The sequence below is a fragment of the Vitis riparia genome, chromosome 18 (assembly GCF_004353265.1).
Source record: "Vitis riparia cultivar Riparia Gloire de Montpellier isolate 1030 chromosome 18, EGFV_Vit.rip_1.0, whole genome shotgun sequence".
NCBI lineage: Eukaryota > Viridiplantae > Streptophyta > Magnoliopsida > Vitales > Vitaceae > Vitis > Vitis riparia.
In genome coordinates, this window is record NC_048448.1 from 37,069,273 (window position 1) to 37,079,755 (window position 10,483).

Here is a 10,483-nt window from a genome sequence, read left to right on the forward strand (position 1 = left end):
TTTTAAAATAATAATTGAGATATTAGGGATGATTAAAATATTATTAGAAGAAAACAACCACTATCTTCCGGATTAATCATGGCTTAATAAATGTAAATAAATTAATCTGATCATACATTTTTCTTTATTTGTTTTGGTTTCTTTACAAGAATGTTTCTTTATGTATTCTTGTTGAATCTATAAAATATCATCTATAGACATTCTTTTTGAATGATTAAGAATCAAGATTTCTAACCAGTCGATTATTATTTTAAATGATTATTATTTTTATTTATAAAGAATTGAAATTTATTTTATCATTTATCGTATGAATATCATATAGATTTAAAAAGAATTTCACGGTTAGACATGTACCTCTTAGAACATTTGAAGTTAAGATGTTCTTGTCTTCTTCAATTTGATTGCTCATTATGACTTTGAAATTCACATTCCTTATGATGTTAAAAAAAAAAAAAAAGAATTAAAAGAAGCAGAGCAAAAAATTAAATAGTGTGAGTTGGAATGAATAAAGTTTTAATCAAAATTGGAAATTAAGGTGATAACTTGCCTCAATCATAAAGGACGCAAAGATTGACTAATCAAGTTTCAATCTTTTGACTAATCGTATGATGGTTTCACTTTTAATTGCTTGAGATATTCCATATAGATATCCATGAAACCAAAGGATAAGACATTAAAATTTGTAATTTTTGTATAATGAACTAGTTCGTAAGATATTTAATGCTTGAAAAGTGATAACTTACGAAGTAAAGAATCAATCCCAACAACTTTAGTTAGTAAAACAATGTCATAATTCTATTTTTAACTCATTTAAAATACTTCTCAAAACAATATTCCAAAGGGAAAAAAAAATTGAACTTATATTGTTCCCAGCATAATTTGATTTCTTATACTTGCTTCGAGAATTATTAATAAGAATTATTAATTGACATGATATGTTCGACTTGCCTTGATTAATAAGGACTTTCATGGCTTACCTGATAGAGGTTGGGCCCTTAACGTTATCCACTCAGCAGTGTATCATGCCCTTCCAAAGCTTAATCAAGTCAAAGGCAAAGGTGTAATATCCTGCATTAACTTACTTAAAAAAAAATGTTTAGTACTGCAGTAAAGCTCGTACTACATATGCTCTAAAATCAATGATGTAATTTTCTGCACTAGTTATTTAATAAAAATGGTTTTTGAGTAAAACAGATTTGGATTTTGGCCTATGGAGGCCTATGGACTTTCAAAACAGGGGTTCAGTAGGAAAAAAAAGAGAAGAAAAAGAAGAAAAATGAGATCACTGGAAGAATTTTCAGCCCCTTTAAATCACTTAGCCATATAATAGAAACTAAGAAGAAGAGAAAGAATCGTAGCTCACAACAAATTTGCAAAGAAGCTTCAACCAGTTGTGCATATGGTCCTCTTCGTCATCATGGGCATCAACAATGTTAAGGCCTCGCGTCCCTGTGATCCACGTTGCTGCCAAATGGACGCACGATCTCAACCAATATTGAGTTCTTGTTCAGTTGTGCCTACAAAAGATGTCCGGACAGGGCGTCCAGACACACCCTCCGATGGTTTTGTCAGCCATGGTGATGGAGAGAGTAAGAAGTTAACACAGTTGGCTTTTTACTAGGTATAGTAAGCTTACCTTCCTCTTTGTGCGAAGGTTCATATATATAGTACCAGAAACTCTATTTCCCTCTTTAATGGTAGGGAGATATTTTGGCTTGTCATGATGCCACTAGGTGGTGGCAGGACCATCATCACCCTACGGGCGGCTGACAGAGATCGTGGGAGGCGCCGTGACTGTCAGAGATCGTGGGAAGTGACTTGCCGTCACTTCATTCCTGTCCTTTCACTCTGCAGGTGGCGGAACGTGGGCCATGGCAGGTTGTTGTGATGACGTGCAAGACTTGCTTATTTCAGTCAATGATCCGGACAAACATATCCGGATAGTATATGTAGGTCGTCCGGATGCATTGTGGCGATTGTCCGGATGTTATGTTTGTGAGTGTAGTGTGCTTCTCCTTGAGGAAGTCCGGATAGGAGAAGCGCGCCACGTGTACTCTTGGGAAGATCCGGATAGGTTTAATCCGGATAAGAATGCGTGCCACGTGTCATCGGGAAATTTGTGCCATGTGTCATCAGGGGGAGGGGTCCCTACAATGCCCCCCTTTTTAACTTGCCGATTTTGCCTGAGCAAAATGGGTGGGTTAAAAAATAATTGTTTTTTTGAAACTAAGGTTACTTTTTGCGCTCATTGGGCCACGTGGCGAGCGGGGGCGAAGAGACAGAAGATCATTTATGATGAGCCGTCGTCTCTGGGTATTCCCAGGCAGTGTGTCGTTTCAATGATAGCGTAGTTGAGCATTTGGGATACCGAGGGGCTGTCTCCCTATAAATAGCAGACTGTGCTTTCCTCTTGCATTTTTCCTATTGCGTTTTCTCTGTTATTGCTTCTTTTACCTTCTGCGTACCTTCATTTTTGAGTGAAGCTTCTAGGGTTTTTTGCCGGCAATACTTTGCGTCGTGACGGTGACTGTATTGCAGTTTTCAACCCTATTTTTCCAGTTTCCACTCGGTACGTTCGCTTTTCTTGTCTTTTGTGTTTGTTTTGTTGGTTGTTTTTGGCTTGCTTGGGCAAGTTGCTTGCGATTGGGTGTTGATATTGGTTTCTAGGTCTTTTTCGGGGGGTTTTTGACTATTTTTCTGGGTGTGTTTTAGGATTTCTGGTTCCCCCCTATACTTTTTGTGGGTTGTCTATCTTTCTATGTGGTAGAGTTAAGCTTGTGGGGTCGGTTTTGCTGTGTTTTGACTGTTGGTATTTCTTCCATGCAGATTCTATTTCAGCCCTAGGCTAAAAAATGTCTGCGAATAAAGAAGCTACCTTATCTGGCGCGTCCGGCGATGCTCATGCCGAGAAGTCTGTGGATAAGTTGAGTGTGAAGGAGTTCCGCGAACGGTTCTGCATCCCAAATGGCGTGCTCGTGGAACTTTTGGATGGAGAGGCCGTGTCGATTGAGAAGTCGGAGGACCATGCCATCGTGTTCACCAAGGAGCAGTTTAATGCTGGGCTCCGGTTCCCCCTCCCGTCACTGTTCAAGGAATTCCTTCACTTCACTCAGATTCCTCCAGCTTACATCCACCCCAATATGGTCCGGGTGCTGATGGGATGCAGCATTCTAAGTATGCTTTTCAACCTAGACCTCTCGCTGCTGGAGGTTCTTTTCGTCTACTCCCTTAAGAAGGGTAAAAATGACATTTTTAGCATGGTTGCCCACTTGCCCTCCCTTCAACTGGTGACTGAGCTGTCGGATTCGACGAAGGGAGGAGCGAAGGGACATGTGCTGGTCCGGGGTGCCTGGGCGGGGCTACTGGAGCATCCGGAGAGGCCATTTTCCCCCAACCATTTGTTGGTGCTTCCGGGTAAGGCAGCTTGCGGGGTTTGTCCGGGATTCATCTTGTCGTTCTTCTTGCTGGGGTTATCAGATGACTTAATGTCTTTGGTTGCTGATAATGTAGGTCTGGACAAGAGGGGTCGCGTAGTCGAGTGGGTAGAAAAAGCGTCGTTCGCTCGACTGAACAAGTTATTTGAGATTACTGCCGCTGAGAGGCATCATGAGACGTTGCTTACTGCGCGAAACCTGCTGGCCGTTGTCCGGGAGTCCCAAGCATACATCATCAATATTCTCCCCAGAAAGCTGCCAAAGAAGGTAGTGCCTGGAGAACATTACGTTCTAAAAGACCTCCCTTTCTACAAGGAGGTGCGCAAGGCAGATGCTCAAAAACGCCAAGCACTCCTCGACGATCGGGAGGGAAGGAGAAAAAAGGGAACCTTGCGGAAGGCCCCTGGTAAAAAGCGTTCCGCCTCTTCTCATCCTGTTGGAGCCCCCTCGAAAAAGAAGAAGAAGTTGACTCTCAATAAGGGGAAAGAAATAAAAGTCCCAACTCCCCCGGAGGAGTTTGTACCACCCCCTTCAACTTATGTAAAGGAAATAACAATAAGTTTTCACACCCCCTCCCGCCTTCTATTTTAAGCGGCTCCGGTCGTCTTGCGGGTCTAAACCACTCGGGGCCTTCAATGACAGTGGCTGGACGTGTGACTCTTCTGGCTGAGGAAGCGACTTCAATCAATCAGCCCGGCTCTCCCCATCAGGATGCGGATGCAGCCGGGGCCTCTTGTGCTGCAACATTGCCTCCTTCGGCACCCCCAACGGAAGAAACGGGGGCAGAAAGTCAGGGTTTGCCTCCTTGCGAGCCAAGCTCTCATGCCCTTGTACCGGTGAAGGGGCCAGCTACAAGAAGGTCGCGTCCGGCACGTGACTTGAAGTCTGACCTCATTGGGCGGCTTTAGGATCGGTTCTTGGAAACCATTGAAGTCAGCTGCTCGTCCGTCCAGGAGGATCACCCGGCGGGTAGTGAGACGGAGGTGGCGGAAGAGAACCCAGCCGCTCCGGTGCTGGTCCCGGATGGGGGTTCACCCGGAGAGACCCAGCCGACCGAGAATGATGGGGCCCTAGACCCGGAGGAAGAGTCACTCTCTAATGCCTCGTTAGGGGGAAGTCCTGTTGATGATGCAGCTTGCATCTCCGCTAGCCCTTTCAGCTATGCGGAGTTGGAAGAGAAGCTGAAACGGATTCCACCCGGCTCAGATGTTGCTATGCCTTCAGCAAAAATGTTCGAAGCGGTGGAAATGGTATAGTTTGCTTTTTCTCGCCATGCTGATGTGTCTGTCGTATGGTTTGTAACTTTGTTCTTCTTGTTTATGTGTTTTTCTGCAGCTGGTGAGTGGCATTCGCGGCATGGCTCAACAACGTGATTTTTTTCTGACCTGCTGCGGACTGCTGATTATACGAAGACCTTTGTCTCTCAGCGCAAAAACAATGAAGAGAAGCTGCGTTTGAGACTGGAGCAGGCCGAAACCAGTTTATCTGCTGCTCGAGAGGACAACGAGGCTCTCCGGGAAGAGCTTGCTGAGGCAAAGAGTCGGGAGGAATCTACGGACGCCCGCCTGCTTGAGGCGGAGGACGAGATGGCCCTTTTGAGGGGGGAGGTGAGGCAACTCCCGATGGAGGTATCTATCAAGAAAAAGTAGAGAGAGGATTTGCAGTTGCGCTTATCAGCGCAAAAAGAAGAGTTGGAGGTTGAGTTTGCTGCGGAAAGGGAGAAACTTGAAGAGGACTACCAAAAGTAAGTAGACGAGATGTACTTCTTCGGCTACCGTTGCTGTATGAAGAAACATGGTATCAAACGGGACGACCCTTCAATTCCCCCAGGCGAGGAGGAGAAGCTGCGCGGCAAGCCTGCTCAATGAGAGCTTTTCTTTTTGTAATTTTTTACTGTTATCTTCTCTCTGTATTTTGTAGTCCGGAGAACCCTTTGTATGTAATTTTGCCAGTATTCAATAGAACATGCTTTTTCCCAGATTGCACTTCTATTTCTTTCATTGGTAATATTGCTTTAAATTGGACACATTCCATGGTCTGAGTAATGGAGTTCCGTCTAGTGTTTGCAGATGATAAGCTCCATTTTTACTTGCCTTAGACACTATATAGGGGCCTTCCCAGTTGGCTTGAAATTTTCCCGCTCCTACTTCAACAGTATTTTCGAAAATTTTTCTAAGGACCAGCGTACCATTTTTGAAGCTTCTGGGCCTTACTTTGCGATTGTAATGAGCTGATGCCCTTTGTTGATAGTGTGCCATCCGGATGGATGCGGTTTCCCTTACTTCGTCTGTCCAGTCCAAGTTTCTTCCTAACTCTGTATTTGCATCATCCTGCCTTCCTGCCTCGGTCCGGATAGTGGATAGCTCTATTTCAGTAGGAATGATTGCGTCCATACCGTATGCGAGGGCGAAGGGAGTGTTTCCTGTTGGACCTCCGGGTGTGGTTCGATAAGCCCACAGGACGCTGGGTAGCTCCTCTACCCATTTTCCTTTGGCTTGCTCGAGCTTTTTCTTCAAGGCAGTGATTAGAGTCTTGTTTGTGGCCTCTGCTTGCCCATTACTTTGAGGATAACGTGGCGTGGAGTATGAATTCCGGATGTTTAGTTCCGAACAGAAATTCCGGAAATTTTTGCTATCAAACTGTGGACCATTGTCCGCTATGATGGTCTAGGGGATTCCAAAGTGGCAGATGATGTTTTTCCATACGAACTTGATGACATATTTGTCTTTGATGCTAGCATATGCTTCAACTTCCACCCATTTACTGAAGTAATCCGTGGCGACGAGCAGGAATTTCTTCTAGGCAGGTGCGGCTGGGAGGGACCCTACTATGTCCATGCCCCACTGTGCGAAGGGCCAGGGGCCCGAGATTGGTTTCAATGTCTCTGACGGCATATGTGGAATGGGGGTGTGCCTTTGACATTTGTCATATTTTTTTATATAGGCGGCCGCATCCTTTTTTATTGTGGGCCAGTAATATCATTGCGAATGAGCCCTATGCGCCAGAGATCGTCCTCCAGAATGATTTCCACATACTCCTTTGTGCAATTCAGCTAATACATACAAGGCCTCTGAATGACTTAGGCATCGAAGGTAGGGGCCTGTGAAAGACCGTTTGTACAAGTGCCCCCCAATCAGGGTGAAACGGGCAGCTTGCACCCGGATCTTGTGTGCCTGCTTGGGATCCTCGGGCAGAGTGCCTATCCGGAGGCATTCCGTAACGTCGTTCGTCCATTCTTGGCCGCCTGCTTGTTTTGCCTCAATGGTATTACAAGTGGAAGCTTCCATTACGGAAGGGTTGACTTGCACATATATAGGCAACAATATAGCTTCTTTGATGGGGATGGAGGCAGCTATGCCGGCCAAGGCATCGGCGCGCTCATTTTCAGTTCGTCTGATTTTTTCGATCGTCCATTCTGTGAATCGTTGTAAGGTGTCCCTTACTTTAGTTAGATATCGTGCCATGCATGCATCCTTAGCTTCGTATTCCTTCTGGACGTGTCTTACCACGAGTTGGGAATCACTATAGATTCGGAGCTTGGAGAAAGATAGAGCTAGGGCGAGGTCCAATCCGGATAGGATGGCCTCATATTCTGCTTCATTGTTAGAGGCGGGGAACCCCACCTGGATGGCTTGCTCTAGATGTTCTCCTGTTGGGAATTGCAGCAGGAGCCCTACCCAGGATCCGGATGACCGTGAGGCCCCATCAACCCGCAAAGTCCACCATTCTTTTTCACTTGGTTCCTTATGTTGGATAGGCCTTCGGGAGTATTCCAGCACGAAGTTAGCCATCACTTGGCCTTTTATGGACAACCTGGGTTGGAACTCAATTCCAAATTCGCTCAACTCTATGGCCCATTGAAGCATTCTTCCGATTAGGTCCGGTTTGTGCAGTATGTTGCGAAGGGGTTGGTCGGTTAGCACGACCACCGGGTGGGCTTGGAAGTAAGGGCGAAGCTTCTGGGCGGCACTTCAAAGCGCCAAGGCCGTTAGTTCTACCTTTGAATACTTTGTTTCTACGTCGGCCAAGGCTCTGCTAACATAGTAAATAGGTTTCTGCTCCTTGAGTGTGGGGCAGCGGAATAGAACAGCGCTCACCGCCCATTCTGATACAGCCAAGTACATATACAACTTTTCTCGAGGGAGAGGGTTGCTTAGAATGGGCGGTTGCATGAGGCAATGTTTAATTTTTTCAAAAGCGTTTTGACAGTTGTCTATCCATCCGCTTGCTCCGGCTTTTCGTATTGCCAGGAAGAAGGGTCGCAGTTCATCAGTGAAGCGGGCTATAAAACGCCATAGCGCGACGAGCTTGCCTGTAAGGCACTGCAATTCCTTTTTATTCATGGGGGGTGGTGTTTCCATGACTGCTTTTACTTGATCCGGGCTAACCTCTATCCCCCTTTGGCTGACCATAAATCCCAGGAATTTGCCAGCACTTATGCCAAATGCGCATTTAGAAGGATTCAGCTTCATGCCATACTTCCTTAAGAGGTGGAAGACTTCCTGCAAGTGGAGGGTATGCTCCTTTCGTGTTTTGCTTTTGACAACGATGTCATCAATATATACCTCCATTGTGCGGCCAACCAGAGGTTTGAAGATCTTTGTCATCAGTCTTTGATAAGTGGCGCACGCGTTTTTGAGGCCAAACGGCATAACTTTGTAACAATAAAGTCCGTGTGGCGTTATAAAGGCTGTCTTTTCTTCGTCAACCGGAGCCATGGGGATTTGGTGGTATCCGGAGAAAGCATCCAAGAAGGAGAGCATTCCTTGTCCAGCAGTGGAGTCCACAATTTGATCTATGCGTGGCAGAGGGAAACTGTCTTTTGGGCATGCATTATTGAGGTTGGTGTAGTCGACGCACACTCGCCATTTGCCCTCCTTTTTGGGTACCACCACTACATTCGCCAACCAGTCTGGATACTCCACCTCTCTAATGAATCCGGCATCCAGTAGCTTGTCAACCTCTTCCCGGATGATCTTTTGCCTGTCCGGGTGGAAATGTCTAACCTTCTGCCGGGTGGGTTTTGTCGTTGGCAAGACGTTAAGTCTATGAGAGACGATGGAGGGGTGAATTCCCTTCATATCAGAATGCGCCCATGCGAAAACGTCATGGTTTTGTCGGAGGGCGTTTTGAATATTCTGGGTCTCTTCCGGTGTTAAGAGGGAGCTGATATATGTAGAGTGAGTACCTTCCTCTGAAATTTGGATTGTTTGCAAGGGATCCGCTATCGGGGGATCTTTGTCCGCCGGACACAGTGATTGCTATTGGTCAAGTGCGTGGGTGGACTCAGGGAGGGGCTTATCCTCCTGGCTGGTCCCTGCTTCTCTTGCTATCTGGTAGCATTGGCGAGCGGCTAGCTGGCTGCCGTACAGGTCGATTTGCCCATCCTCGGTGAGAAAGCTTACCATTTGATGGTACGTGGAAGGGATGGTCTTCATGTAGTGCAGTCATGTGCGCCCCAAGATAATGTTGAAGGGTGATAAATCTTGTACCATCGAAAATTGAACGTTGAGGGTGACTGGGCCAGCTTGGACTGGCAGCACAATGTCTCCCAAATAAGTAGTAGCTGCTTCGTTGAACCCGGACAAGATTCTCCTAGGGTTCTCGAGATAAGTTAAACTGTGTCCCATGTGGCTTATCACCGATGTTTGCACCAAATCAGCTGAGCTGCTTGGGTCAACTAAGATGCATCTAACATCGAAGTTACCCATTTCCAGGGACAGAATGAGGGCGTTGCGGTGTGGCCGCAATATCCGTGTGGGGTCTACTGGTGGGAAAATGATTGTTCCGTCTATGGGGCAAGGACCCCCCCCAGTTATCCCAGGCCGGATGGAATTGATACGTTCACGCACTAATGCTTCCCTCAACAATTTCTATCTCTTTCGTTTGGAGTCATGCTCCTCATCCGATGGACCTCCATTAATATAGTTTATGATGGCCTTGGGGGCGGTTGGAGCCGTGGGGGTTCCGGAGTTGTGATTCCGGGAAGCGTCTCTACCTCCGGAGTCTGAACGGAGGTATTGCCTCAAATGCCCCGCCTTTATAAGCCTTTCAACCAAATACTGAAGGCTCCTGCACGTCTCCGTTGTGTGGCCATGTTCCTTGTGGTAGGCGCATTTTTTGCTATGATCCCTTCTGGATGGGTCCGATTCGAGGGGTCTAGGCCACCTAAAATCGGACATGCCTTGGATCATAGGGAGAAGCTTCTCATAAGTTATGGAAAGGGGTGTGAGGGGCGGCATTTCCGGGTGACTTGGTCCTTCCTTCCTTCGATCAGATGGTTTTGGCCTGTCCGGAATTTTGGCACTTCTCTCCGCACTACTTTTGGATGCCTGTCCGGCAACTAAGACTTGCTGCTGGGTGGCTGCTCGTACGTCATCTTCGAGCATTGAGTATTTGTTGGCACGCCGGAACAAGTCATTCATCGTCGTGGGAGGCTTTTTAGCGAGCGATTCGAAAAATGGGGTGCCTGGGCAGATGCTTTGCTTGAAGATCTGTAGGACAACATCCATGCTGCAAGCCTCCACCTGTAGGATGGCCTGACCAAACCGCTTTACGAACTCCCTCAAGGACTCATTATCCTTCATCTTTATGTTTTGCAGAGTGCTGATGTTCTGCTTATGCCGAGCGGAGCATAGGTATTGCCCCACGAAGACTTTCGATAAGTCCCTGAAATTATCAACAGAGTTGGGAGGTAGGCGATGAAACCATGAGAGGCCTGCCCTTGTAAGCTGGCGGGGAATACTTTGCATAGTAACGCGTCGTTGCCTATATCGAGAGTCATGAGCTGTCGATAATGCATGATATGGTCGAAGGGGTCGCTGGACCCATCGTACGTGGAGAATTTGGATACGAGGAATCCCCTTGGGGGCTCGTAATGAATGATATGAGAGCAAAAAGGCGTGGAGAGCATGTCATCCAACCTTTTGCTGATTGAGCCAATGGGTGGCTCATTTGGGAGATTTCTCACAGCTTGTCGTACCGCTTGGTGCGGGGGAACGTTCTGCACCCTAGGGGTGACCAAGGGGTCACGGTGCGGGAGAACGTTC

At 46.7% G+C, this 10,483-nt stretch overlaps 1 protein-coding gene and 1 pseudogene across 1 annotated transcript in view; both read right to left on the minus strand.

Moving 5' to 3' along the window:
* The window catches only part of LOC117906637 (disease resistance protein RPV1-like), a 68,382-nt gene that overhangs the window by 32,365 nt on the left and 25,534 nt on the right, over positions 1 to 10,483 (minus strand). The window lies entirely within an intron of this gene.
* Positions 8,696 to 10,021, minus strand: LOC117905817 (annotated as a pseudogene).